This window comes from Ursus arctos, unplaced genomic scaffold, assembly GCF_023065955.2.
Source record: "Ursus arctos isolate Adak ecotype North America unplaced genomic scaffold, UrsArc2.0 scaffold_22, whole genome shotgun sequence".
NCBI classification, from domain to species: domain Eukaryota; kingdom Metazoa; phylum Chordata; class Mammalia; order Carnivora; family Ursidae; genus Ursus; species Ursus arctos.
In genome coordinates, this window is record NW_026622897.1 from 36,047,323 (window position 1) to 36,065,592 (window position 18,270).

The 18,270-nt window shown below is 35.0% G+C and overlaps 1 pseudogene; it reads left to right on the forward strand.

Annotated features, from left to right (window-relative positions):
- Positions 1-9,903: 9,903 nt before the first annotated feature.
- LOC113259727 (glycerol kinase-like) lies at positions 9,904-11,535 on the forward strand (annotated as a pseudogene).
- Positions 11,536-18,270: the final 6,735 nt, after the last annotated feature.

Below are 18,270 nucleotides of genomic sequence, written 5' to 3' on the forward strand. Positions count from 1 at the left end.
GTATAATATATATAGTAAGTATGCATAAAGTCATGTTCAATAAAATAACAGCTATTATTTACAAGTAGATCACAGGAACCTCAAATCAAAAACAAGTATTTTCAAGCATAGTTTCACATGATTACTACATATACTTTTTTTGCATTTCCGTGCACATGTGTTGTATGTTGGTTGATAGTTGTAAATAGCAGGAAGATTATTTCAGTTAATACTGATATACTTTGTATTCTGATAAACCACTCTCATGTTTAAGGATAGGACATTGATAAGCTGTTAATGGTTGCTAAAGGGAATTTTCCTCCCATGTTCAAAAGTTACGTTCTTGAATTTGTCAAGACTTCCACTGAAGTAAAAGCTAATTTATGTTCTTGACATTTCCACTTCTCTTTAAATACTCCTGTGACTAGTTAGTCACATATAGGATTTTAACTCCTAATTTTGTGCAGTTTAAATGATTTTATAGTTTGACACTTTTCAATATGTAGCAACAGTACAGTAGAAAGATATTATAAACCACTGATACAGAATCCTTAAATGATCTAAGGAATTCTTTTCTACTCTGGAAGTGCAAACTCATTTCACCTGTGACACTCTTTTCTCCTTTTGTTCTTAGATCTTCTATTCATATGCCTTTGAGGCAAAATGTACAACATCATTACTTTTATTACCAATAAAACTTGGTTTAATCCTCCAGTTTTTTAAGTTTGCCTTATGTACATGGCCACTGTTCTTTGTAAGGATTTTGATTAAGTTTACTTTGGGGCTATTTTAAAATTCTCCGTTCTATTTATCCTACATTTTTATTTATTATTTATTGAAGTTCTATGTATCTTCTTTTTGAAATTGACTTTGAGTCTCATCTTTCGTACTTTCCATTTGTGAAATATTTGGATTAATGACTTAATCGCTTTGTACTACCACAGAAAATAAAAACTTGCAAAATTCTTCTCATTTAATTCATATTGTCCTCAACAACCTCACATATTTCTCTAACATGAATTTTTCCAAACTTATCTTTCAGAATTACCATTGTTTTTCCAGTAAACTAAAAAAACGTCACATTGCTTATTCCATATATCCTGAAGGCTTCTGTTGGGATGTCAGAATACTGAGTCATTTTATTTACAAATTGCTCCTTTCTTCCTCCCTTACAGTATCCATACCCATTCTAATAAAGTGGAATTTTTTAGTCATTCACATAGGCTTGCGGCAAACAGCAGCTAAATACTCCCAATCCTGTTTACTTTTCCTGGGTACACATAACTTTATTTCCGAGATCACCTATGCAGTCAGGTCCAGGTCTTGCAAAGGCATTTAGTTAACTGATGTAACTAAATATAACATATACTAATTTGAGTTTTGGCCCTTATTATTTGCCAAAATATCTTTGGCTAATCCTCTTTCTCACACTCATGCTTCTGGAAATGAAGAATTCTGAGAGGTGGTGTGCCATGATAGAGAAATTTGATGCCTTCCATTAACTGAAGGATTAACTAAAAGAATTCATCTGATATATATAAGATATATATAAGATTATGACTGGAATGAGAAATAAACTTTTATTGGGAAAAAATCCTGTTTTTTTGTTGTTGTTAGAGTTGCCAGAACTGTTATTCTTACCAATGAAATGTCAAATCCATTTCTTGTCTCCTATTGGTCCCTTGCAGAAGTACTCTTTGATGGATCCTTTAATGCATTTATTTATTTGTCTGTCTTTGGTTTTAGACTGTGAACAATCTGAGAGCAGTTTCTGTGTTTTAACTCAGATAAACATACATTTGTGTATATATGTATATAAAAGTTTCTTCTTCATATATATTACATATTTCATATGAAATTCATATTTCATATATTTCATATGTATTTCAAATATATAAAATATATTATATATTTATATATACATATATATTCATATGTATATAATAGTTTCTTTTTCATACACACACACCTACACTGATTAATTAACTTTGAATATACAGAACAAAACATGGTTTTTTTGGACGATAATGGCAGAGTAGGAGGATCCTACCCTTGCCTGGCCCCACAAATCCAACTAGATAGCTATCAAATCATCCTAAATACCCCGGAAACCGACCAGAAGAAAGGCAGAAAAACTCCACAGGTAGAGAAGAGGTCACACTGAAGAAGGTAGGAAGTGTGGAGACATGTTTGGGAGAGAAATGGATCATGGTTGCCACAATGGGGAGGGAGCCGTGGTCCTGGAGAAGGGTAAGAGACAGATTAGCACACAGGGGAGCCCACACAGAGAAGATGAATGCCCATAGAAATTGGCAAGCAGCAGGGCTTAAAGCCTGGAGTTTCAAAGGTCAATGGGCCTAGCTCAGGGAGAGCCAGGAGGCATTTGGACTGCTCTTGGAGAGAAAACAGGGCAAACAACCTGTGAATATAGGGCATGGAAACAGTGATCTGAAAAACTCAGGGGCACACAGTGGAGGTTATTTGCTCATCTCTGAGCTTGTCAAAGACAGGTAGCATTCAAGGAGAGATCCTTCTGGGAACAAAGGAACTGGCAGGTGCCATTTCTCTCCTCCACCTCTCAGCATAAACAAAAAGCCACCTGTGGGAACCAGCAGAGCAACAACACTCACTCCTAACTTGCTGGCACCAAGTCCCACTCCCCACCCTCTGGTGAAACCACCCTTCCCTGTTATGCTTACCTCAGTCCCAGCACTGTGGGCCCCCTCTCCCAGAACCAAACCTGTGCCCACACCAAATCTCCTAACCTAAAAGGTTTGCAGGGCCTCAGTTCCAGCAGTGGTGGAGACGAGTTTCATTTCACGAGCGGAGCCCAGCACATCTAGTTAAAATACACCAGTTCAGGCCAGGGACCAAACACTGCCCACAAGAGGCAAAGAGAGCTTCTGGAGAAAACTGGCCTGAAGGATAAAATGCTCAGGACACAACAGTAGAGGTCCTGGGGAATAGGAGACACTACACTGCAGGGCACTACAGGATCTCTTCTTCATAAAACCATTACCTCAAAAAACAGGAGACATAGCTGACTTTCCTAACACAGAGAAAACAGGCACAGAGACTTAGATAAAATGATAAGACAACAGAAACTGTCCCAAATGAAAGAACAGGACAAGACAATGGCCAGAGATCTAAGCAAAACAGATATAAGTAACATGTCTGACAGAGAACTTAAAGTAGTGATCACAAAGATATGCACTGGACTTGAGAAAAGAGTGGAAGGCTTGAACGAGATCCTTAACACAGAGATAATAATTTATAGCAGAGATAAAGAGCTCAATAAATAAAATGAGAAATATGCTTGATGAAATGAACAGCAAGCTTGAAGAAACAGAAGAATGAAATAATGACCTAGAAGAGAGAGTAACAGAAAATAATCAAACTGAACAAAAGAGAGGGAAAAAAAGAATTATGCAAAATAAGAATAGACTTAGGGCACTAATGGACTCCATCAAATTTAATAATATTTCCATTATAGGAGTCTCAGAAGAAGGAGAGAGAGAAAAGGGGGCAGAACATTTATTTAAAGAGATAAGAGCTGAGAACTTCTTTGATCTAGGGAAGGAAACAGATACCCAGATCCAGAAGGCACAGAGAATTACATAAAAATAAAAAGCTTCTGCACAAGAAGGGAAACAATTATTGAAACTGAAAGGCAACCCATGGAATGGGAGAAGATATTTGCAAATGAAGTATTCAATAAAAGGTTAGCATCCAAAATATATAAAGAACTTATACAACTTAACACCCAAAAAGCAAATAATGTGTGATAAAGGGAGACAGAAGACATGAACAGACATTTCTCCAAAGAAAACATCCAGATAGCCAACAGAGACATAAAAAGATGCTCATCATCACTTATCATCAGGGAAATTAAAATCAAAACTACAATGAGATATCACTTCACACCTGACAGAATGACTGAAAGCAACAATACGAGAAACAATAGGTGTTGGCAAGGACATGGAGAGAGGGGAACCCTCTTGCAATGTTGGTAGGAATGCAAACTAGTGTCTCCACTCTGGAAAACAGTATGGAGTTTCCTCAAAAAGTTAAAAATAGAACTACTCTCTGATCCAGCAATTGCACTACTGGTTATTTTCCCAAAGAATACAAAAAACACTAATTTAAAGTGATATAGACACAACTATGCTTATAGCAGCATTAATTATAATAGCAAAATTATGGAACAGTCCAACTATCCATGGAGTGATGAATGGATAAAGAAGTGGTATATACATATAACAGAATATTATTGACCCATAAAAAATGAAATCTTGCCATTTGTAATGAATGGATAGAGCTATAGTTTGTAATGCTAAGGGAGATAAGTCAACCAGAGAAAGACAAATACCACATGATTTCACTCATATGTGGAATTTAAGAAACAAAACAAATGAGCAAAGGGAAGAAGAAGAGAGACAGAGAAAGACAAACCAAGAAAGAGTCTTCACTATAGGGAACAAACTGCTGGTTACCTGAGAGGAGGATGGTAGGGAGATGGGTGAAATAGGTGATGGGGATTAAGGAGGTCACTTGTTGTGATGAGCACTAGATGATGTATGGAAGTGTTGAATCACTATATTGCACACCTGAAACTAATATAACACTATATGTTAACTAACTGGAATTTAAATAAAAACTAAAAAAAAAATGCATCTGAAGCTCTTTTACAGAAAATATTCCAGTACTTCCAATTCAGGCCAGTCTTGATACAACAATTTAAAAAATAGGGAAATATATAGAATAATTGCCTCCACAGTTTGGACAACACGTAACACAGGGCAGTGATTTCTGAGAGGGAAAGGGATGAGAAATATCCTGATTGCCCTAGTTTAGTATTTGGAATACTTGGAGAATTTTCAGATTGCAGTGCAGAGAGTAAATCATCAGGCAGTGCCTGATAATCTTCCCGATTTGAGGAAACACAGTTGGGATTTAGAGATGACAAAGCAGTTAGAATTTGCATGGCATTGCAGAGGATGAGAAAGAAGAGACCTGTACAGGAAAATGAGAGGGTGGTGGGGTGAGGGAGAAAGAATCAACTATGGAGTTCTCTAGAGAGTACCTTTCAAGTCGTCAGCTGAGTGGTGACAAATACATACATGTATGTAGAGAAACTACCCGAGGTTGAATAAAAAAACATCTGAAAAAAGTGGATAGAACAATCCTGACGGCTCAAGTAGAACAGCAGGAATTCTTGTTCCTCTCTATCAAAGTGGAAAGACTTGTAAACACAGGTCAACAGACTATACAGAAGGCTATTGTCTCAATAGTGAGTAAAATTAGCCCTAGAATAAATGTTGTTCTGGTCCTGTCTTAAATACCCCATGGAAATATCTCAAAAGATCAAACTCCCTCCAAGTAACTTAAATGCATCCAAGAAAAAAAAAAAAGCTTGAAAAATATTTAAAATAATATGAGAATATCCATTATTCATAAGGCTAAAATTTTCGATGTTATCATGTAAAAAAAAATTAACCACTCACTCAAAGAAGTAGGTAACTACAACTTAAAAAAAAAAAGAAAATTAAAACCTATTGAAACTGACACATAAATATTTGATTATAGAATAAATATTTAAGATAATATATAAGACATCAACATTAATTATAATCATGTTCTAGGTATTCAAGAAGATATAGGAAAACTAGAGTATATAAAATGGAGATATGAAAAATATTTGCAAAAAATCTCAATTCAGAATTCTATAAATTTTTAGAAAACATCTGAAACTTTTAAAACCACTGACATGTGTTTAAAAAAATCAGTTTAGACATAGCAAAAAAACAGATTAATGAACTTTAAAATATAGAAGTAGAAATTATTTAAAATATAACACAGAGGAGTAAAAACTCAACAACATTGAATATAGTTTCAGTAGGCTCTGGACATAATGTATGTATAATGGTAGTACTTGAAAGAAGGAAAGAGAAGGGATAGAAAAATTATTTTATGAAATATCATCTGAAAATATTTAAAAATTAATGAAAAATATAAACTTGCAGTCCAAAAAGCTTAATAAGCCTTCAGCAAAAGAGACATTAGGAATATTACATTGATGTACATCATAATCAAATTGCTTTAAACCAATAACAAAAGGAAAATTAGAAACAGCTATTTAAAAATGACATGCTGTATATAAAGGAACAAAAACCAGAATAGCAGCAGATGCCTTGTCAGAACCAAAATCTAAAGATAGTAAAAGAACATATTTACAGTATTGAGAGGGAAAAAATATCTAGGAGCATAAAATTCTCTTCCTGGAAAAAAAATATATGTCACATTTATAATTTAATTGTGAAATATAATAAAATATAATATATAATACATATTTAAGTGAAAGCAAAATAAATAATTTTTCAGAAATACAAAAGCAGAAATAATTCTATCATAATATACTCTTACCAAAATTCCATTGCATATATAATAATGAAAAGGTATACTTGGAGAATGAAGCAAGAAAAAGTAGATATTTTATTTCTTAAAATTTTCCTGCACAATATGTTAGGATTTTTTCCTCATAAACAGGATAAAAAAGAAATGGCATTCTAACTATTTTAAGATATAGCATATACATTATTGTAAAATTTACCATGACTTGAAGACAGATTTGTATTCTTTAACATAACCTGGCTAGGGTGAAAGTCAGTTTTCTGCTAGTAGCTAATTATGTGTATCTTTCTGTAAAATGTTGTGTTCAGAATACTGAACTGTTGGGAGCCAATCTTTTTTTTTTTTTTTAAAGGCATTGTAAGATTTATTCCAGTTTTGTTACAGTAGCTACAATTAGGTGATGGCGACTTTCCCTGGAAGTTAGATTATCTCATTTTATTTTTTTTAATAATATTTATTTTGTTATATTAGTCACCATACAGTACATCCCCAGTTCTTGATGCAATGTTCCATGATTCATTACTTGCATATAACATCCAGTGCGCCATGCAATATGTGCCCTCCTTAATACCCATCACCAGCCTATCCCAATCCCCTACCCCCCTCCCCTCTGAAGCCCTCAGAGAGAATGATTACACAACATTTGCAGCAACATGGACAGGACTGGAGGAGATTATGCTAAGTGAAATAAGTCAAGCAGAGAAAGACAATTATCATATGGTTTCACTCATTTATGGAATATAAGAAATAGGAAGATCGGTAGGAGAAGGAAGGGAAGAATGAAGGGGGGGGTAAACAGAAGGGGGAATGAACCATGAGAGACTGTGGGAGCCAATCCTTCTGATGGACAAGAGGATTGATGAAATGAGGGCCTTATAATAGAGCAGACATATGGATGGTAGACATCTGGCTTTTTTTAGATGATGCCTTAGGACTCCCTCACGTCCCTGATGATTTTCTCAAAAGAAATAACCAAAGAGTAGAGCCCACTGCAAAAAAATTCATTTTCTAAGATGAATTATTAATGTCACTCCTAATTCCAATAGTACCCATACAAGGAAAAAAAAAAATCCCAGAGATGGGAAAGAATGCAAGGGTGAGGGCACCTGGATGGCTCAGAAGGTCAAGCGTCTGCTTTCGGATCAGGTCATGATCCCAGGGTCCTGCAGTCAAGCCCACATTGGGCTCCATGCTCAGTGAGGAGCCTGCTTCTCCCTCTCCTGCCCACCTGTAGTCACTTGCTCATCTTGCTTATGCGCTCTGTTGCTACCTTTGTCTCTTTCTCTCTCTCAAATAAATAAATAAATAAATAAAATCTTAAAAAAAAAAAAAGAAATGCAAGGGCAAGGCCGTAGGATAAGGGATATATATGGAGAAAAATATATATTTATATATGTAAGATATTATTACATATTATATTAATGTATGTTATATTATATTATATATCTCATATATTACATGATTATATACTATGTTATATATTATACATTATACTCAAAGTCATTTATTTTAGGTGACTTGTGTGCTTAAAACATTCTTAAATTTCAGAATGATGAATAATAAAGAAGAATTGACACAGATACTCTAAAAAAATTCAATATTATCTAAAACCACTGTACCTATAGAGCACTTTTCAATTCATCACTGATCTCTAATTTTCTGATTTTTTTAATTAAAAAAATTTTTTTTTTCATTTTCTTTAAAGGAAGAAATCGTATGTTATATATTTGTACATAAACACCTTGTTAGGTATATAATGATACTGACTTAAATTATAATAAAGTAAACACGATCAATATAAGTCAAAAAACATTAGAATGAAAGCATGCACTTATGCCACTTTGAAACACAGAATAACATCAATTAAGGATTAAAAAAGTAGTACTTAATTTATATCATGCCTAAAAAAAAATAAGAGTAACTCAATTAGGTAGATAGAGCATGAGATGAAACAGTAGCCAGTCTAACTTCTCTGTTACTATTTTAGGAAAAAATCAGTTCAGTGCTTAGAACTCAAAATCTGAGTGAATGATGAAGACAAATGATTTTATAGTCTTGAATTGGACAACATAAAAGTATGATATAGCTTTCAATTTTGCTCAAAGTAATGAGAGACACAGTGTGATGATCATCTTAATAGATGTGCTTGATGAAGGCCAGTAGAGACAGGGACTTCAGGAGAACTGGGCAGATGTGGATGTTAAAAGCATCTAGAAAAAATATTTTAAAAGAAAGAGGATCAAAATATTGATTTTAAAGTGAAATAAGAATGTCAAAATGTCTGGTTTTGATTCCATGCTCTCCATTTATGAGACTAGCAAAATTTACTTAACCTCTGTTTCTTGATTTTATTATCTGTATAGATAGATTTAAAAATAGAACTTATTTAATGGTATTAGGATGATTAAATGAGTTTTTATGCATAAAGTATTTAGAGCCCTGCTTCGCACATGCAAGGAAGTCCATAAGTGTTAGTCATTGTTGATACTAAGAGTAGATGATCAGAACTAGAAGTAGAGATTGGTAAAGCAGTTGTAACCATTTGTTAAATGATATTTAATTGGAAATGGCTTTCTGGAGTGCTGTGTTGAGAAGGATGATGGATTTAAGTCTGAGGAGGAAGGACTGTAGTTATGCATATGATACAAAGATATTGTGGGGAACAGTGATGGTGTATGTACCACGTATTTGCCCATCTAGTTCTCAGCCAGTGCTGGCAAAAGCCTAGAATAAAAACCAGTGAGTAGATGCAAATGCATAATATATAATAAAGGATGGAAATCTGGTTTTGAACAAAATGCTTGGAAAATCCATAATTATAAAGTTATTTTAGGTTGTTATTTTTTAAGATTTTTGATTTGTGATAAAAACAATGGTGACTATCACATTTGAACTTGTATATATAGTACTAGTTCAAGAACATAGTAGTTCAAGAAAACTGATTATTCGTATTTCCTCCAAACTATACCATTCTGTGACATCACATTAATAGTTTGAAATCATCTATAGTTGGTGTATTTATACCACAGAATTTGTCAAATGTTACAAATTAAGGCTTTTTTATCTTTGGAGAGTGGGTTAAATATTTGCTAACACACCACTGGTTCTGTGGATTACTGATGTGAATAGGCATAAATACACTTGTTAATCAATACAAAGAAAGATCTCAGAAATTATGTCCCTGCACTTATTATATAATGGCATTTTTTTTTATTTAGAAAACTTGAAACGGTGATTAATAAGTGCCATGAGATGTATGTAGGAAGTATGAAACAGGTAATATAGGTAGAAATGTCAAATGTTGTAATGGTTGTAATTGTTGATGGAACTTAAAATACCATCACAGAAAAATGCTATTTTAAAAATGTTGCTTTTTCATTCTCTTACAAACCTTGAAATTATTGGGGTTCTACAGTTGCACGCCACCTAGCCTTCCGGTCTGGAGTCCAACCCCCTGCCCCCCGGTCACCTGGTAAATGGACCGCAATAGACTGCTGACCCCAAGCTGGTTTAATGGCAGCCGTGAAGAAAGCAGTTTTGGGGCAACCGGTGGGGGCAGGAGACCAGGGCACAAGCTCAAAGTGCTGTTTGGTTTTCAATTCAAAAACAGCCAAACTACTTAGTCATAATCAAGTGGAAATAAAATGAGAGTTTCCAAGAGAAGGATGGGTGGAACAAGACCCTAAGGAAATTCTGCAGTCTGTCTATGGGTGTATAGAGAAAACATGTGAGAAATTTGGACAGCTCAATATTGATATTTCCAACATAAAGGCTACTGGTGTTAGTAATCAGATGGAAACCACTGTAGTCTGGGACAAGTTAACTGGAGAGCTTCTCTACAATGCTGTGGTGTGGCTTGATCTAAGAATCCACTCTACTGTTGAGAATCTTAATAAAGGAATTCCAGGAAATAATAAGTTTGTCAAGTCCAAGACAGGCCTTCCACTTAGCACTTACTTCAGTGCAGTGAAACTTTGTTGGCTCCTTGACAATTGAGAAGAGTTCGAAAGGCTGTTGAAGGAAATAGAGCTCTTTTCCGGACCATTGATTCACGGCTTATTTGGAGTTTGACAGGTGGGGCCAATGGAGGTGTCCATTGCACGGGTGTAACAAATACAAGTAGGACAATGCTTTTCAACATTCATTCTCTGAAATGGGATAAAGAGCTCTGCGAACTTTTTGAAATTCCAGTGAAAACTCTTCCAAATGTCTGGAGTCCCTCTGAGATCTATGGCCTAATGAAAGCTGGGGCCATGGAAGGTGTGTCAATAACTGGGTGTTTGGGGGACCAGTCTGCTGCATTGGTGGGACCAATGTGTTTCCAGGACCGAGAAGCCAAAAACACGTATGGAGCAAGCTGTTTCTTAATATGTAATACAAGCCATAAGAATGTGTTTTCTGAACACGGCCTTCTGACCAGAGTGGCTTACAAGCTTGGCAGAGACAAACCGGTGTACTACACACTGAAAGGCTCTGTAGCTACAGCTGGTGCTGTTATTCATTGGCTAAGAGATAATCTTGGAATTATAAAGACCTCAGAGGAAATTGAAAAACTTGCTAAAGAAGTAGGTACTTCTTATGGCTGCTATTTCATCGTTACATTTTCAGGGAGCGTAGTGTGAGAGGGGTCATCTGTGGGCTCACTCAGCTCACCAATAAATGCCCTATTGCTTTTGCTGCATTAGAAGCTGTTTGTTTCCAAACCTGGGAGATTTTGGTTGCGCATGACTGTGGAATTCCACTCAGTCATTTGCAGACAGATGGAGGAATGACCACCAACAAAATCCTTATGCAGCTACAATGAGACATTTTGTATAGCCCAGTAGTAAAGCCCTGGATGCCCAAAACAACTGCCCTGGGAGCTGTCATGGTGGCAGGGGCTGCAGAAGGAGCTGGAGTTTGGAGTCCTAAAAACTGAAGATTTGTCAGCGGTCACAATGGAGTGATTTGAATCCAAGATCAATGCTGAGGAAAGAGAAATTCATTACTCTACATGGAAGAGAGTGGTGATGAAGTCAGTGGGTGGGTTACAACTCAATCTTTGGAAAGTGGTGACCTTAGTTTTCTTCTGTAGTCTACCCTTTTTTTATAGTGAGTAGCATGGCAATGTTAAAAGGAGCAAGGTACATCTCAGGTATCCCATAAATGATACCAGCTCATGGATTCCAAAGATGCAAGCTCTTTGCCTAATGAGAGAATCCAAGCAATTGTCTCTTAATGTGATGACACTATTCAGAGTCTCTGATTTTATTTATTAGCCACTTGCTGCATAAACCTCCAAGCAGACCTGTGGTTTGAAATAAAGAAAATGCTGCAGAAAGAATGCCATAGAAACACTGGGTGTGTTTGTTAACATCAAGAGTTAAGAGTGGACCAGCCACCTTGGGGGCTGACCTCTCCTTTGCCATCCTGTCCTGCCCCACTCCCTCTGAGATGGAGGAAGAATTCAGGTCCTTCTTTGGAATCTTTCATGAAGCACACTCAAACGTTGATGGTCTAGGATTTGATTCTCTGCATTACACACACTTGACTAAAGGATGATTACCAGACAGCTAAAAATGAGTGGCTACTAAATTCTTAAAAGGGAAATTTAGTGCTCTCATAGCTTAGATATTTTCAGAAAGGTATTTGCCAAAACTGAAATTCTTCACACATTTTACATGGTCTCACTAATTCACTGAATTGCTGTCTGGGTCTTCTACGGAAGGACACTTTTTACTTTCTTTTTTCATCTCTCTTTTTTATATTTTTCACTTTGTATATATAACATACATGCCTATATATTTTATATACTGAGGGCAACCCGTTTATAAATTAAGAGTACATTTTACATGATCTCACTAATTACACTGAATTTCTGTTTGGATCTTACAGGGTAGAATGCTTTTTTTTTTTCTTTCATCTCTCCTTTTTATATTTCTTACTTTCTATGTATAACATACATGCCTATATATTTTGTATACAGAGTGTAGCCCACTTAAAAATTCAGAGCACATTGTATTCAGTTATAGCGGGGCTGGTCTTAAGTGGACCACTATGTGTATAAATATTTTGGTGAAAACACTGTATACATTTTTGGGCAATGGTAATGCATATTTACAAGGAGACAGTTTTTCTTTAAGAGCCAGCCTTTGGAGTTTAAATATATGTTCTATGTCAATAAAGGAAAATGTACTTTATTGAGGCTTCAACTATATTTCTTATAGCTTAACTTTTATTTAATTGTTTTAGCTGGATATGTGTTTAAAAAAAGGGAAAAGACAGAAAAGCTGTGGAATACTATGGTAAATATTGTTTTCAAGCAAGCACTAGTCCACATAAAATTTTCTTTTGACATAATTTTAAACATTTTTGGGATTCCTTTGAGGGGATAGCAAAAAAGGTTAAACACTTAAGTAGAAGAAAACCTTAGGAATAAAGCCAAGAATATCTTTCTATCTAATGTTATTAATTGCTGGTAAGCAAGTATAATTTCTGTTTAGGATCACAGAGAATTATCTCCACTTACTGTCAAAATAAAACTGAAGAAAGGTTTGCAATTAGAAATGGCTTCCAGTGAAACCAAGAATTTCTCAAAATATTTAGTATTACATGTTATAAAAACCTATCTAATCTAGTGCCTTAATGTCAATTTTTTAAAATCTTAAAATTAATTTATGTTTTCTACAAATAAGAAAATACTGCCTCCTGGGTCACCTGGTGCGTCAGTCCGTTAACCGTCTGCCTTCCGCTCAGATCATGATCAAGCTCTGCATCGGGCTCCCTGCTCAGCAGGGAGTCTGCTTCTCCTTCTGCCTCTCCCTGCCCACCCCCACCCCCCTTTGCTCTCTCTCTCTCTCGCTCACTCACTTTCTCTCTCTCCCTCAAATAAATAAATAAATAAATAAATAAATAAATAAATCTTAAAAAAAGAAAGAAAAACCTGCCTCCTAATATTTTCTTCAACCAGTGCTGAAAATGGGAAAATATTTATATATTAGTATAAAAGGTTTTGTTTTGTTTGGAATTAATGGTAGCTTGCATCTGCATTTCTGATTGTGCTGTTTCTAAATTATTGAATATACCTGGGTTTTATTGATGCAGCTGCCACTTGAGTGACAAAAATATGATAGAAAGGTACTGTGAAATTATTACTTTGAGATGGGGGTACTTTAAAACATAATTATGTTTCTACAAAGGTAGGTTGAGTTAATTGTAAATAATTGTGCAAATCACTTCAAATAATTTTAGATTACATTAATTTTCTATAAATTGTAATATTTATAAATGTTTGAAACTGTGCACATTTGTATTTAATGATAAATTAACTTAAAATTGACTCTTCATTCTTAAAAAAATTAAATTAAATTAGAAAAAAATCCTTGAAATTATTGGAATGGGATGTCTAGGTTAAAATGTGAATTTCCTAGCCCTGGAAAGAATCAGGGTTCCTTTGCCATAGCATTTCACCAATCATGGGAAATTGCTGCTGTTATTTACAATTTTCTGGTTTTTTTTTTCCCATAGTAAGATATTGTTGTAGCCGACAGAATTTCCTCCCTCTCTTAATCAGAAAGAACAGAATCCTTACGTGAACTGTATGGTTTATAGAAAAGGATGACACGAAGGGTCAAGACGCTGCCTTCGATTTGAGTGCTAAGGTGTTTGTGCTGCAGATTAACCTGGTTAATGTTCAAAATGCAGTGTCCCTGCTGAGTTTCACAGGCTGGTATCAGTATGAGATACAGACTCAAAAGCTGCCTTTCGTGTTATGGCCTTAGCCATTATATACCTGATCTGGAAAAAATAAGTGTCTTTGCAATTATTTTCAAACATGATTTCTTTCCCCAAGGTATGGATCTCTTTCATTTAATATGTGTTTGTGAATATGTTTTATCCACTTAATAGTGTGTTGGGAAAATCTCTTAATATAAAAATGTTTTAACCAGCGTTTTGGTCTCAAAGCCAATTCTAGAGTTTAGAGATGAAGAGTGTGGAATAATGAAACAGTTAAGGATTATCAGAGAAAATAATGGGAGCTCAGTTAATATGATACAGGTATACACAAAGAAGAGCCTGGGCATTGAACTGCAAGTTACTAATTAGCAGCTACTGGCACTTGTCAAAAAGGCTATAAGGAACTTACACTAAAAATGAATAATAAGACTGGCCTCTGGCTTTGAGAAATCTAAATATTACTATGTCTATTAAATTTAAGTTAATGTCTCTAAAACATTTCCTCCCTTCCTGATAATATATATGATATTATACGTGAGAATTGTCAACTATGATGTATTCTCTGAAACAGAAAAAAAGTGTTTGTAATCACTAGCAAGGGCTCTTTCCCCTTGCCCTAGTACAATGGGATTGTACCTAGACCTCCTAGCCAAAGAAATGGGTATTCCACCCTGAGCCTGAATTTGTGAAACATTTCAGTCCTGCTAAACATGCTCCTTTCTCTATTTCCCATTCATCCAGACCCAGATCAAAACTGAGGCTGTAACTCAAGGCCAAATGTGCAACCAGACAAATAAAAGCAGGTGTTACATGCCTAAAATGGATTTGAGGTGGAGTTTACTGGGGAGAAGATGTCTTTAGATGAAGTCTTTGATGGTGGTAGAATCCATGTGCCGACTTCCAGAGGTGAAGAAGAGTGGTGCTCTAGCATAGAGGAAATTAATCCAAAACTAAATTTTAGTCCTCAGAGACCCTCCATATATGTGAATTTAAAATGTAATTTCATGTAGATACATTTGATTCTGGGAAAATAATATAAATGAGATTATTTCATTTCACATATAAAGATAACAGGTTGTAACAAGTTTCCTTTGGCACACAAAGAGATCTGAAAATGATTAGGTTATTTCTTCTTGTGTGAATTGCACAGTTTAGCTGTTTTATAGATTATTGTATTTTATAACATATGCTTTTTAAATACAGGGATTATATAAAGAATCTTTTAAAATTACCCCTATATTACCTAGAGGAGTCATGTACATATAATAAAATGTAGTCAATAAATAAATATTGAATAATTAACTTAATTGAATATGAAAAGTAAATTATCATTTTAGTTATTCATTATAACCTAGATTGCTATAATTTTACAAATTGATGATTTGAAATATTTTCAGGAACAAATTCAAATAAGGATTTAAGAAGAAAAATCCATCATTAAAGCATACTTTCAAAATGAAAATTAAAAAAATAGTTTTGGAAAGCTTCAAAATATAAGGAAATCTTTGTTTAAAACACATCTTATAACTAAACAACATTAAGGTGTTGTATTTGTCTTTAAATTAAATTTCATAGCAAAACATGGTTTCTATTATTTCTATTACAAGCAGAAAAAGATATCATGTATTCTATATTATCAAAATATAACATGCTTCGAATTTTTGGTTGTTGATAAAATTACACTAGGCCTTTCTAAAATTGTGTGTGTGTGTGCGTACATGCATGTGTGTTGCTGATCCGAGATGAAAAATAGTTTCTTATGGACATAGCATAATTATGCTACTGAAAAAAAAAACCAATTTCTCTCCAGAATGCCTGTGACTTTTGGGTGTGGAAATCACATTGCACGTGCTCATGTGGAGAAAATAATTATTTTCTTTCCAGAGAATACTTTATGACTGAAAAGTATTCAATCTCTTAAATTAGACTTTCTTTTAAAATTGCTAAGGCCGCTTTAAGGAAGGGCCTCCATCTCAGCCGAAAGCAGTGTTTCCGCTAACATTCAGTAGTTTTTCTTTACTTATACTTCACTACCCTCATTATTCGCCTAAGGTGATAAGAAGTAAATGACTAAAATAATGGGTTAACTCTCACTTTCCTGAAACCAGGCATTTGTAGCTTAAGCAGACTACCTGGTATGTATATGGAATTGTCTGTCAAATACTTTGTGTGTCAAAGCCAGCACAAAACTTTTCTGATGTCAGTTGCTATGGTGATTGCTTTTTTTAAAAAAGTGTATTGCAGATTAAATAGCTTCATAAAACATACATACATGGTTAGCACATAAACTACAGGTGCCCTGCAGCTATATAGTAATTTAAACGCCACTTTCTGAAACTTTTAAAAACTTCACTTCTGAAAAGCACATCTAATAATAAACCCATAGTTGCCCTGTCCCAGTCTCTTAAGGTCAATGTATTTCCCTCAGGGGAGAATCATCCTTGCCAGGTTCCAAAGGAAATTACGGTCAAAAAGCAAGAAAGCCTGCGTGGGATGAGTTGCCATGTCCTTTTTAGCCTCCGAGAGCTCCCTACTTTCCACTATCTCTCCAGGGCAGTATAAGAACATTGTCCCTTCCATTTGCAGATGCCACTTAGAAATATAGAAGCATTTTTTTTAAGAGAGGGAGAGAGAGGGTGGGGGAGGTCAGGTAGATGGGAAGAGAGAGAGAAAGAGAAAGAATCTGAAGCAGGCTCCCTGCCTAGCATGGGAGCCTGAGGTGGGGCTCTATCTCACAGCTCTGAGATAATGACCTGAGCCGAAATCAGGAGTCGGACGCTTAACTGAGCCACCCAGGTGTCCCTATAGAAGCATTTCTATATTTCCCAGAATCAAACACTTGGACTGATCAATATGCAAAAATTATGTGTTATTCTTGTAAGTACATCTATACTACATCATTGCTTGAATCTCCATTAACAGTTTTAATTGTTAATTAGTGACAAACATTGCAGGATTAAGAATGGCAGAATTCTTAGGAAATGGCAGTTAATAATTTGTTATAATACTAATAGAGCTAAACTTTCTGGAGCTTCCGGAACATCTTAATTGTATTGATCTTTTTCATTAGAGATCTAAAATTTGTGACAACTTTCTTTGTGTCCATTTGTTTCTAAAGTAGAAAAAAGTATATATATTAGTTGGAAGGATTGTATATTTTAACCTTCTTTTATGGCTATATATTGATTGCCTCTTATTTTGTGTATTCCTCTGTTTATATTTACCAACTCTCATACAAAAGTATACACATTATATTTTTCTAACCTAACTGGACAAAAGGTTATATTACTTAACTGAATCCTGTTGTATGTCTTAATACATAGACATTCTTCTACAGGAAAATTACTCAGCTGATTTTTCTAGTGAGTTGTGTTGTCTCTGCCAAGACTCACTCTACTCACATTTTCTAAGGTGAAAATGAATATTTTAAAATCCTGAGACATCAGCTGCTAAGAGTTGGCAGTCTCACTCATAATATTGTTGCTCCTACATGTGCATCTAAAATCCTATAACTTCAACTTATCAAAAATGAATTAAACTAAAAAATATCTACTAGTTATTTCATTTTTTAAATGTAGTCAATGACAGCCTTTATTATCTAATAACAGCATCTACTGTTTGTATTTCATACCTCCCTGATTTCTCCACACTTTGCTCCAAGTCTACCTTATAAGATCATTGTAAAGATTAAATGTGATTATGTATGTGAGGAATATTCAGCAATTTGTAACTTATTTAAATTTGCTAGCCTCATGCTGTTATGTGGTGCAGATAAAGTGCTAGAGAAATGGGGTGTACGTGGAAATCCCATGCCTAGATCATCCTTAAAAGAATGTGCTGCCTATCTATAGCATGCTGCTGCCATTACTAATGTCATTTCAATAGCCAATGACTTATGATATTACATAGTTTAAAAAGAAAAGTGACAGGGCACCTGGGTGGCTCAGTCGGTTAAGTGTCTGCCTTCGCTCAGATCATGATACCAGGGTCCTGGAATCGCCCCGCATCTGGCTCCCTGCTCTGCGGGAAGCCTGTTTCTCCCTCTCCCTCTGCCAGCACTCCCCTTGCTTGTGCTGTCTCTCTTTCTCTGTCAAATAAATAATAAATAAATAAATAAACAAACAAACAAATAAATAAATAATCTAGTTCCATGAAAGGACGTTT